At 34.0% G+C, this 13,072-nt stretch overlaps 1 long non-coding RNA gene across 4 annotated transcripts in view; it reads left to right on the top strand.

The window, feature by feature from the left end:
• Positions 1-13,072, top strand: part of LOC145791149 (uncharacterized) — a 38,897-nt gene that overhangs the window by 2,851 nt on the left and 22,974 nt on the right. Inside the window, exon 3 of one of the 4 annotated variants that reach the window (XR_014330860.1) lies at positions 9,527-10,209. The exons of 1 other annotated variant lie outside the window; for it this stretch is intronic. This is a non-coding gene — a long non-coding RNA (uncharacterized LOC145791149). Of the gene's footprint in view, positions 1-2,338; positions 4,149-4,276; positions 5,890-9,526; positions 10,210-13,072 lie in introns of those variants that run through there. 2 more of the 4 variants (XR_014330862.1, XR_014330859.1) reach the window with 2 other exon arrangements.

Genomic DNA, 13,072 nt, shown 5'->3' with positions numbered 1-13,072 from the left:
AAAAATTGTGGTTGATTTAAATTCAACTTATGGTGGCTTTCACACTTGGGTCGTATTTGGTCTAGAATAATGAATGATCTTTCTATTCTATTCCATAGTTATTCGTTTGAATTAAGCACTATCTTAGAATGAATTTAAATTACACACTTTATTTTTTTCAACAGGACTACGGACGTATAATTAATCACAGAACTAACCATAAAAATTATCTTAACCATTCATATCACATGATGAAATTCATCATAAATGATATGATTTCACTTAGATTGTGTCAATCTAGCATATAGTATATAGTGTCACTTAGATTGTGCAAATCCATCATAAAAGATACAATTTGATTCAAATTGCACTACATGTGGTTACTTTTATGTTCATAAACTTATTTTTTATCTAGTTCTTGGTCCTAATCCGAAACCTCCATTAACAACCAAATGGTTATATTTGACAAATCAAACACATTAGGTAAGAGAGAGAGAGAGAGTGAGTGATGTTCGAAGTTATTAAAATAATTTGAGTGTTTGATGACACAACTGAATTGTTTGGTAATGTAATTACGACTCTTACCTACTACCAATATTACATTGTAGTGTGAAACCATAATAATAATAATAATAATAATAATAATAATAATAATAATAATAATAATAATGTAATGGTTGGGGACTGCTCCCGTAAATCCTGACTATACAAATTTTGTGCCGTCCAAAATGAGTTAATTTTGTAACCATAACCATATTTGTTTGTGAAAAACCTACTTGATTCATAATTCAAAATAGATTAAATTGCAATAATTTCAAAGAATCAAAATTAATGATCTAAACCATTTAACACGTACGAAAGTAATTTAGATTATTGTTTCACAATTAATAAATCGACACAAACAATTTTTATATGAAAAAAATTACAATTTGAGCATCTCCAATTGTAATAAAAAAAATTATGGGGGAAACGTCACTAATCAATCCATTATAAAGAATGAAAATACAAAAGATTACCCAACAATTTACCAAACCCGCTGTAAAATTGTCTTCCACTACTTGTGCCACTTTCACCAACGCTTTCGTCTCAAAATTGATTAGCCTGATGTTGAATCCACAACACTCATGTTGAATTCACGACAACGAGCCGCTTCGAACTCCTTCAAAGCCTTCACGCTCGAACCTTCGTAATCCACCAATCAAATTCTCTTTGAATAGAATGATCAAACAACCCCCTTATTGTAATCAACTTAACTCATGAGATAATCTCACAAAGACATCAAGGGAAACAAGTAAAAAAGCTTCAAAAGCAATCACAAACTCTCAGGATGTAGATTTGGAAGCTGTAACCCTAAACACAGTCTTTTGCGCAACTTTATAGGGAATAGGGTTGCGGTGACCGCTCAAGCGCAAAAATAATCGCTCGAGCGGTGTGTCTTGTACGCAGACAATCCACAAGTGCCTTCGCTTGAGCAATGAAAATCTCACTTGAGCACAAAATTGAGTCTCCCAGTATTTTTGCAGGTCTGATTGAAGTACTGAGAGTTGCACATCTTCACTCGAGCGACCAATTGTAAGCTCAAGCGATGCAAGTAAGAACAAAGCTTTAGATTACATTACAAACTGTCTGTTCATGGAATTGACAACCCCAAGAGACCTAACAGTTTGTTTCATGTGCTTTAAGGCTAAGTACACTATCTTTGTTTGTACAAAAGTAGGTGTAAAACATAGATATGATGGCTAGTTTACCTAAATCATGGAAAAGCATGATGATCAGTTTAACAAATCACGGAAAAGCATGATTATCAGTGTACCTAAGATGCAAATGATCAGTTAACATCTGGTGTTCCTAGAAGATCAACCAAGTTCTATTTTATTTGTATTAGTTGCTGACATGATCCAAGCCAGCTGTAGGAGGGACTAATGGTTCCCATCTTGGTTCTGTGATCAATATTTTAACTTTATCTATTCCTATGAATCCCAAAAACAAAGAGAAAAAAAAAAAATTGGCCATTTCGTCAAGTCAGATTTGAAACACCAATTATCATCGTTATATTTGACAATAACTTAGGTCTTATTTGGAAAGTGATTAAATTAATCAAAAGTCAATTACATAAAGTCTATTCATTTTCCTTATTTTTTTCATGTCTTTTTATAAAATATCAAAAGATTATTAAAAAAAAAAGTCAATTCTCAAATGAACCTTTATTTGTTATTTCAACTCAAAAAAATTATCTGTTTGGCAATGGTTAATTTAGTTGATAAAAAAATTAAATTAAAAATTAAAAAGGACAGTCCCTTCGAGTTAGCCACTGGTCAACAACTATTGACGCCTCACACGGTGATGACGGGCTATACAGCGAAAAGCCCTGTTGCATTCAAGATAGCTAAAGGATGGCATAACTGGACTGATGTGGCACGGACATACTTGGACAAGGCATCCAAGAAAATGAAAAAGTGGATTGACAAGAAGAGACGAAAGGTGAAATTTCAAGTCGGAGACTTGGTGCTAGTCAAGCTATTGCCTCAACAGTTCAAGTCTTTACGGAAGCTGTATAAGGGGTTGGTGCAGATATATAAAGGACCATTCCCTATCACAAGGAAGGTGGGAAAGGTGTCCTACCAAGTGTAGCTACCTCTAAGACTTAAAATTCATCCAGTCTTCCACGTGCGCAACTTGAAATCCTATCATGCCGACTTGGAAGACCCAAGCCGAGGAGAGTCATCACGAGCACTGACGACAAATAGTAACCTCTATAACAAGGAGGTGGAATACATGGTGACTGATCGAGTGATTCAATCCTTGCATGGAATACTTGGTCAAGTGGAAAGGACTACCAAAAGCGAGGCTAGTTGGGAACCAACGAATGCTTTGTGGCAATTCCAAGAACAAATACAAAGATTTCGTGAAGAAGGCACGAGGAGGACATTACCGGCTTAGATGGGGAAGAGTATCACGTCCTGCAAAAAGTCCTAGAGAATGGCTATAAAATTTGAGGCTAAATGGACTAATCTAGAATTCTCTAGAACACTCAAGAGATTGGTAGAACATTGTATATAATTCTAGAAGTTTGTATATTATTCTTATATATTCTAGAATAGGATACTTGAGAAGATGAGAGAAGGATCTAGAATCCTCTCCATCCATGTATCTCTAGAATGTTCCTTATAGTCTATATAAAATGGAGGGTCTCATTTATCCAAACTATCCAAGTAAATACAAAACAAGCATTCTCCAGGAGTTTCTCTCTCTAGAATTATTTTTTTCTCTAGAAATCTTAAGTGTGTGTGAATTTCTATTTACTCTCTTCCAAGAAGGCTTACTTAGGTGCAAAGCAAGCAGGTGTCAAGCATCTAAGGCCACACGGTTGGCTTAAAAAAATCAAGGCTGTGACGTGCTGTTGTTGCTGCTTCAGCCGTCGCTGCATTCTTTGCAGCCACTGCTCCCTTTTTGCTCTTTTCCACCTGGTTTGTACATTGATTAATAAAGTATAACTAAACCATGTGAAATTAATTGATAATTCTACCTGACACTAGGACACGTGTTTGTTGAATTGTGTGAATGAACCCTCAAAGTCTCATTTTCTACATTTTTGGCACATATAGTTCCTCTTGTTGATGGTAGAGTCTGTGTTCTTTGCGTTCTTTAGGTCCCTTTGCCTCTGAGCATTCCTTTGTCTTTGCCTCTGAGCATTCCTTTGTCTTCTTCTATTCTGGGCCATTGGATCTATGTAAATTGTTTTTTCAATCAATTTTAGAGTTAGCAATTCAATTTAGAGAGAGAGAGAGAGAAACCTTGGTTTGATTCTGTGTGTGCGAGAGAGAAAGTCTAACGTAGGTTTTGAGTCTGTGAGAGTAGGGATAGCAATTTAAAACCGACCCGGCGGGGATCCCCGACCCCGATCCCGATTTACGCGGTTTTTCCCCAAAAAATACCCCTGACGGGGAGAAGATGGTATTTGAAAATCAATCCTCGATCTGTTTCGGGCCGGGGACGGTGATCAGTGTTCAAGCCTCGGCCCGGCCCCAGCCCCGTCCCCGGCCCCATCCCTGAATATCCCCGAAATAAAATTACATTTATACCCTTTATATGTATATATATAATAAACCCCTTATATTATATGCATATATATATATATGTATAATATATATCTGTGTTAGTGTTGTTTTAGATCTCACTCTCTAATCCCTTTCTGACTCTATTCTCTCTTTTAACTCTCTTGTCTCTCTGGCCCCGACCCTTTCTCTCTCTCCACTTCGTCTCTCTATATTCTATCTTCCCTCTCTCTCTCTTTCAGTAGATCGAAGGAACAGTCGGCGTCGGAGGCAATAACGAAGGGACAGTCAGCGTCGGAGGCAGTCGACGTCGGAGGGGAGTAGTCCGATCGTGTACAGGGGGAAGCGTCGGCGTCGGAGGCAGATCTCAGATCTGTTTGTGACACAGATCTCTCTCTTTCTCTCGTCCACTCTCTCTCTCTTTCTGTGACACAGATCTCAGATCTGTTTGTGTCCATTTTTTAATCTGTTTGTGTATCTGTCCATTTTTTTTTTATTTTTTGGTTTATAATCTGTTGATATTTTTGTTGATATGTTGATGTTGATGTTGATGATTCGGTTGACGTTGTCGATGATGATGATTCTGTTGTTGTTGTTGTTGATGATGGGGTGTTGAAACAGATTTGGGGGGCGGGGAATTTTCGGGGTCAAGAAAACCCGATCCCTAGTAGGGGGCGGGGATGGGAAGGGTGGTAGGTTCCCCGTCGGGGATCGGGGCCGGGGCCGGAGAGATTTTCACAATTGGGGATCGGGGACGGGGAGGGTGATCCCCGGCCCCGCCCCGTTGCCATTCCTATGTGAGAGTGTAAGAGAGGAGGGAGACCTAGTGTAAATAGAGACTGTGTTTGGGTTATGCGGTGTTCATTTATGGTTTTCAAAATTTGTGCTTTTGTGGCTTTGATTTTTTTAATTTTTTTGAATTTTGTTATTAAAAAATTTAATCTGAGTCAATTTAATCCAATTTGAAGATTTAGTTATATTTTTTTTTATGTTTGTAGTTTGATTTAAATTTTATTTTAATGCTTATAGTTTTAATTTGGTCTATCAATTGGTAAGTAAGGATGTGGATTGACTTTTTAACTATTTTAGCGCGTGGCTAAAAACTCTCGTTTGTGATGGATTTTTTGACTTTTTTGACTTTTGTGAGAAAAAAGTGAAATGATTATTGTTTGAATGCGACATTCTGTCTTATTGACTTTTGAACTTACTTTGTCTTTTTGTGACTATTTTAACTTGATAGCCCCTCCAACTCACATGCCAAATGAGAGCCAAAATTATTAATGCTAACTTCTAATTTAGATGGAAGAATTATTAGTGTGCTAAAATTGCTAACTACAACGTTTAATTTAGGGATTGTTTGGGTTGATCTAAATAAGTGTATTTTTTATTTTTTTTAATAAAATATTTTTGTGACTATTTTAACCTGATAGCCCCTCCAACTCACATGCCAAATGAGAGCCAAAATTATTAATGCTAACTTCTAATTTAGATGGAAGAATTATTAGTGTGCTAAAATTGCTAACTACAACGTTTAATTTAGGGATTGTTTGGGTTGATCTAAATAAGTGTATTTTTTATTTTTTTTAATAAAATATTTTTGTGACTATTTTAACCTGATAGCCCCTCCAACTCACATGCCAAATGAGAGCCAAAATTATTAATGCTAACTTCTAATTTAGATGGAAGAATTATTAGTGTGCTAAAATTGCTAACTACAACGTTTAATTTAGGAATTGTTTGGGTTGATCTAAATAAGTGCATTTTTTTTATTTTTTTTTAATAAAATATGGGTTGGGTTTAGATTGGATTTGAAGTAATGTGTTAGAGAGGTGGTGTGACTTAAATAAAATGATGTGACTTAAATAGGATAGTGACTTTTTGACTTTTTTCAAATATGTCAAACCAAGCCTTAGATAGAATGATAAAATTGAAGGACTAGAGTGTATTGCTGGATAAACAATAGGGGTGAGCATGGTCCGGATTGGACCGGATTGGAGTAAAACCAGAACCAATCCGTTATCTACGGATCTTGAAAAATTGGAACCAATTAAATCCGTTTAAATCGTGGAATCAATCCGAACCAATCCATTTAAATACGGATTGGATCGGTTTAGGACCACGGATTTATATAATTAAATAACAAAAATATATATATAACACTTTATTTTCATAAAAATATAAATATAGCACAATATTAGTTTCACAATAGCAACATGTCTTTTCATAATAGCGACAAACTGTTCTAAAATTTAAACAACCATAAAGAAACTAGTTCCACCATAAGTATTTAGGCCATTACAAATTAACACTAAAAACTAGCAAACAAAAGTAATAAAAGAAGATACTATCCAAGTTTAGGTTTGGATTTAAGTTTTATATGAAATAAGAGAAGATACTATGCAGGACGGTGTATAATAAAAATATAGACTATTTGTATATGGTCCGGATCGGTTCCAATCCGGAACCGTGGGATTCAATCCGGAACCAATCCGTGAACTACGGATTTTTAATTTTTCAATCCGAAATCGAATCACGGATTCAAAAAATCAATCCAAACCTACTGGATTGGATTGGACTGGATTGGATTACGGATTTCACGGATTCCTTGCTCAGCCCTAATAAACAATAGTTGTGAAAGGTGTAATTAACCTAATTCCAAATCCGCCATATGAAAGGTGAAATAGTAATAAAATAGACAGTTCTTAAACGGTGTATTTCATGTCATTTTGGTCTCTAAATTTTTGAATTTTGTCAGTTTGATGTTAAAACTTTAACAACAATGATTCATCCCCCCTTTTTCCCCCACCCCCTTTGACCCCCTCTCTCTCTCATTGGTTACATTTTCTTTTTCTTTTTTTTTTTCTTTTTTTTTCCTGCTCCTCCAATCACCACCCGCCACGTGGCAAAGGGGGGTGAGGGGGTGACCCCCCAAAAGGGGGTCCCAAGCATTATTCAAACTTTAATTAGAAAAAGAAGCTTAAACATAACCTTAATATTGAGGAAAAAATGATAAAATTTAAATTTTAGGAACTAAAATGACATTGTTTATTTAAGTACCATATTTATTTTGTCAATGATTTATTGTTTGTCATTGGATCAATTTGACTCAAATGGAAAATTTGAAGGGCAAACTTAACAAAATTAAAACATAAAAGACTAAAGTGAGAAAACCAAAGTGTTTTCATTTTTTTTTTTAATTTGAGAAAAATAAATTCACTAAATACAAAAATAAATTGAGAATACCAAAGTGTTTTCATTTATTTATTTTTTTAATTTGAGAAAATTAAATTATCTTTAGGGTAAATTATAGTAAATTTTCTTAAATTATTGACTTGTTTGCATTTTGTCCTACCTGAATTTCAAAACTTAATTGTTAACTGTCTAAAAATATTATTTTGTTACAGTTAACATTTTTTATCAAAATTTTGTTAGGGATTTAAATTGAATTAGCTCTTGTGTAAGGCACATAACACTCAAACGGGATCATTATTTCTCTTAAAAATTCAGTAAGTGTGTTATATGTTTTACAAATCACTTGATTTTTTGGGAGTCTCTAATTGAACGGAAAGGATTAATTGTAACAAAATAATTGTTTGAGTTGGATAAATGTTAAATTTTGAAATTGAAAGGAGCAAAACCCAAACTACAATTTACCCGTCTTTGTTAAGCTATTGGAAATAGATTATATATATATATATATATATATAAATTCTCTTTATTGACTTTATAATATTTTTATTGATTTCAATAATAAAAATGTATGGAATCGTTACTATTTGAGTCACCATTGTTGGTGGCCTCCCCGTGACCACCATTTCTAATCACTAGCCTCTCGTGGCGGATGACCTTATTGTGATATTGCTATTTTTTTCCTATTTCTTTTGTCATATTCTCTAATGACTATTAAGTACAACTGAACTTATACGGTTTTATTGTAAGTGGTTCAATATGGTTATGGTTGAGAGAGGATTTAGAAATAAATTGAGTCTTTGGATGTTGTTGCTTGAGGAATGGTTATATACAAATTTGTAAAATCCTACATTGAGAACAAATAAAGAGAAATGGCAGAGATTGTTGTATAAATTGTTTCCTTTCTAACCTTCGTTACAAAATGTATATTATTTGTTTTTTTTTTTTTTAATGGGAAAAAAATATATATTCCACTAAAATTGGTTAGGAAAAAAAGTGTCTAATAAGCTTGAAAAACAAGAGACGAAAAATATAAAATGGAAATAGATGATGCAAGAATATATACTATACAAGACGCAGTCCTAGGATGAGTCTCAATCTTTCATGAATCAGGTGAGCCACAAAGTGAACGATGCAATTCCATCATGATAATTGCTACTGTAAAAATCATCAGCGAGCAAGCAATCATGTAACCCTTCCAATTAATATTCCTCTTGTTTGGTGTTGGGAGATTTCTCAGCTACTATGTGAAACTGCACTTCTGATTTGGTTCCACAGTCATTGCAAAGGATCCAAACCATCTTGTTTTGGTAAGGTTAGCGCATGGGTGTAGCCGCAATCTCCATGTTAAATTTCTGAAATACCTTTGACATATCACAGACTGACTTGGAGCAGCTAGGACATGCATACTGGTAATATTCATGCATCTCCTTTAAGCAGATCTTGTGAATAGTATGCCCACAAGGCATGACGGTTACATCATTTCTCGACTCAAATAGATACTCAAACCAAACAGGGCAGTCATGGTGCATTGTGTTGGAAAAAATGGTTTATATATAGGCTTATTTTGGGCCGACTTTGAGTCCAAATTTGAGTGGGCCCCAAATGTTGTTTGGGATGGGTCCGAAGAGGTGAAGACAGAACGTTAAAACCATTTATGAGTGAATGGCAAGTTGACGTCGTTTTTCGAGTCTAACATTAATTTTTTAGATAAAATTCATTTGAATTTTTTCAATACAAATTATTGTGGGAATTTAATTTAATTCTAAATTCAAATTTTGGATTCCTAAGTGGTTTCCTAAATTTTGTAATTGTGGGAATTTAATTTAATTCTAAATTCAAATTTTTGGACTCCTAAGTGATTTCTTAAAGTTTGTACCTCTTCTTTTGTTTATTATACTATTAAATTAGTTTAATATATATATTTGAAATAGTTATTAAATGAAGTTCCAAACAGTTATTGTGTTTGACCAACGAATCACTTTTAATTATTTGAAAAATATGTTCAAAAGTTGCAACGGTCAAAATCAATGTTTGAATAAGTGGTGCACTTGTTCTTTTCAAACAATACCTGTTCGGGTAAGTTTTAAAGGTTACCAAGTGGGCTATATATACATATCTATTTCCAGTAGTCTTTGAGTCGGGAAAAAACAGTCGGAAAATTCAGTTTGTTATTTTGTCTCATTGCTGTCCAATTTTTCTCTAGTGCATTTATTCTTCATATTTAGTTTTAGAATAAATTAAAGAGAGTATAGATCATAGGTTTGATTCACCAAATAAATTTGTTTGAAGTGCTTCTACAGATCTGTGAAGATCATTGTATCCTGAGAGATAGACGCCACTCAACCGTAAGCATCGTAGCGGGGCGAATATGTCTTAAGGACAGAGTGTCACACACTCGACTTGGTCTTAATTTTAATTCGGTTCAATAAATAAATCCAGTATGTTATTTATTTATTTTGTTTGAATTTATTTCAAGTTATTTTATTTACACAGAAGATTGTTTCAACAATCTTAAGACATAATCGAATTATTCTGTTTACAGAATTTTTTGTTTGTTTCCCTTTTTTCATTCTTCGTAAATAATTTCGGAAGAAAATTATTTTCTGTGGATTTACAAAATAATATTCTGGTTGGAAAAATAAATAGTGATTATATGCTATTTGACAGATAGTAGTAATATACTGTCTCTTTTCTTTGACAATAACTAGTAGTACGATACTGGTGTCATTAACAATTCAGAATATATTTTTGTGAAATTTTTTCAGAAATTAATTTTGGGTTTTAGAAATTATTTTCTGAGTTTTCATTACTTAAAATTCTGTTTTAGTATTTTAATTATTGAAGTGCTACAGAAATTAATTTTCTGTGTGAAATTAATTTGGTTAAATAAAATTTTATTTTATTTCCAAATTAATTGGAAAAAAAATAAAAGTTATATTCTTATTTCTTTTATTTTACAGAATTTAACTTCCTGAGTGGAATTAATTTGGTTGAATAAAATTTTATTTTATTTCCAAATTAATTGGAAAATAAAAGTTACATTCTTGTTTCTTTTATTTTTACAGAATTTAATTCTGTGTATTTGGTTTAATTTTCTGCGTAGTGTAAATTCTAATTATAATTTTGTTTTAAAAATTAGAATTGATGGCTACTGAAACAAATGCCTAAACAAGTACTATTGTGGTAGCTGCAATTGCACCAATCCCCTCTCCTGTGATGACAGTATCAATAAATCATGGAGAGAAGCCAGAGAAGTTCTCAGGAACTGACTTTAAAAGATGGCAACAGAAAATATTGTTCTATCTTACAACTCTGAACTTGACTCGTTTTCTCCGTGAAAAGGCTCCTATCCTGAAAGAGGATGAAACCGATCGGCAAGTGGTTGCTGCGGTTGATGCTTGGAAACATGCCGATTTCCTTTGCCGGAATTACGTCTTGAACGGACTTGACAACACATTATACAACGTCTACAGTCTAATCAAGACAACAAAGGAACTTTGGGAATCGTTGGAGAAAAAGTATAAAATGGAAGATGCCGACTCAAAGAAATTTGTGATTGGAAGATTCCTGGATTTTGTAATGGTTGATTCAAAAACTGTGATCAGCTAAGCTCAAGATTTCCAACTCATTCTGCATGACATTCACGCAGAAGGCATGTCTCTCAGTGAATCCTTCTAAGTTGCAGCCTTTATTGAAAAATTACCAAAAGGCTGGAAGGAATTCAAAAATTACCTCAAACACAAGCGCAAAGAAATTTCTATGGATGAATTAATTGTGTGTTTAAGGATTGAAGAGGACAACCGCAATTCTGAAAAGCGGGCTGGTAAGCATCCTATGGAGTTTAAGGCAAATGTGGTGGAACAAGCTTCAAAAACCAAGAAACGAAAGTCTTCTGGAGAAAGTTCATCACATGGCTCTAAAGGAAGGGAAAATAAAAAGTACAAGTTTAATGGCAAATGTTATATCTGTGACAAAGAGGGACATCGGGCCAAAGATTGCTCAGGCCCATATTTCAAAGAAGAACAAGTAAGAAGCCTGCTCAGGCCCATATGACCGAAGTGGACAATATTTCCAATGGTATAGATGATATCAATCTTTCTGCAGTTGTTTCTGAGGCAAATCTTGTCGGAAATCTTAAAGAATGGTGAGTGGATACTGGTGCTACTTAGGGCTGGGCAACAAACCCACCCGCCCGCACAAGCCGCCCGACCCTACCCTACCCACAGTGTTTTGGGCGGTTTCGATGTAGGTAGGCGGGCGAGTGCGGGTCAAGAAATTGGCAAAAGATCGGGTTCGGGTCGAACCCGACCCGCCCGCAACCCGCAGTTTTTTTTTTTTTTTTTTTTTTTTTTTTTTTTTTTTTAAGAAAAAATAACTAGTTATTATTATTATTTTTTGCATTTTGGATGGATGGAGATAACTAGTTATTATTTTTATTTTTACATTTTGGAGGAAAGTAAAATTTATTATATGGGCACTTATATACATTATCATGATCTAATGATATTTAAATTAGTGTTACGAGTTTTACTTTTATTTATACATATAAAAAAAAAATCATTATATTCCATTAGTCTAGTAGACACAGTTAAATATGATATTTTGAATTGTCATTCTATTATCACATTATTGCATATTAAAAGCTAAACAGTGAAGATTAATCCACTATTAAAATTAGTGTTACTAGTTTGACTTTTAAGGGTTTATTTTTGCATATTTAAATTAGTGTTACTAGTTTGACTTTTAAGGGTTTGTTTTTGCAAGCTAAGGAGGAAGATTAATTACTATCCTCAAGCATGGTTCCATATCATCTAATCTAACATGTGGACTATTTATTATGATCATGAATTGTATATCTTGTAATTTAATTTATAACTCTTCTAAAAAAAAAAAAAGTGTTTAGAAAGTAACAAAAAATGTCAAATTTGCTTAAGTTAAAAAAAAAAAAAAAAAAACACTAAACCGCAAACCGAACCGCACCCGCCCGCACAAACCGCGAACCGCATCGCGGGCGGTTGCGGGTCCATTTTTCCCCAACCGCATAAGTGCGGGTCGGGTCGGTTTTGACCCGCACCCGGCCAAAACCGACCCGCGAGCAGCCCTAGTGCTACTCGCCATATTTGTGCCGACAAAAAGATGTTCACATCTTATTCTACAGTGGACAATGGTGAACAACTTTTTATGGGCAACTTCTCAACTTCCAAAGTTGAAGGACAAGGAAAGATTGTACTTAAGATGACATCTGGAAAGGAATTCACTCTCAATAATGTGCTGCATGTACCGGACATTAGCAAGAATTTAGTTTCCGGATCTTTGTTGAGTAAGAATGGGTTTAGGCTAGTTTTTGAAAGTGACAAGTTTGTACTTACCAAAAACGGGATGTATGTAGGAAAATGCTACATATCTGATGGCCTTTTCAAATTAAATGTAATGACCGTTGTACCCTCAGTTATTAATAATACATCTTCTTCTTACTTGCTTGAGTCTTCAAATTTATGGCATGGTAAACTAGGACATGTTAATTATGAATTTTTACGTAGATTAAATTTGACATTGATTCAAATCATAAATGTGAAATTTGTGTTGAGGCAAAATTATCTAAAACTCCTTTTCATTCAATTGAAAGAAGTACGGAACCACTTGAATTAATTCATAGTGACATTTGTGATTTTAAATCAATTCAAACTAAAGGTGGGAAAAAGTATTTTATCACTTTTATAGATGACTATACTAGATATAGTTATGTTCATTTAATTCGAACCAAGGATGAACTTTTGGAAACTTTCATTCAATATAAGAATGAAGTTGAAAATCAACTTGGTAAGAAAATCAAGAAACTTAGAAGT

Source organism: Camellia sinensis, chromosome 5 (assembly GCF_055761805.1).
Source record: "Camellia sinensis isolate YWXY chromosome 5, ASM5576180v1, whole genome shotgun sequence".
NCBI lineage: Eukaryota > Viridiplantae > Streptophyta > Magnoliopsida > Ericales > Theaceae > Camellia > Camellia sinensis.
The sequence above is the reverse complement of the archived record's forward strand: the minus strand, read 5'-3'. Positions and strand labels throughout refer to the sequence as shown.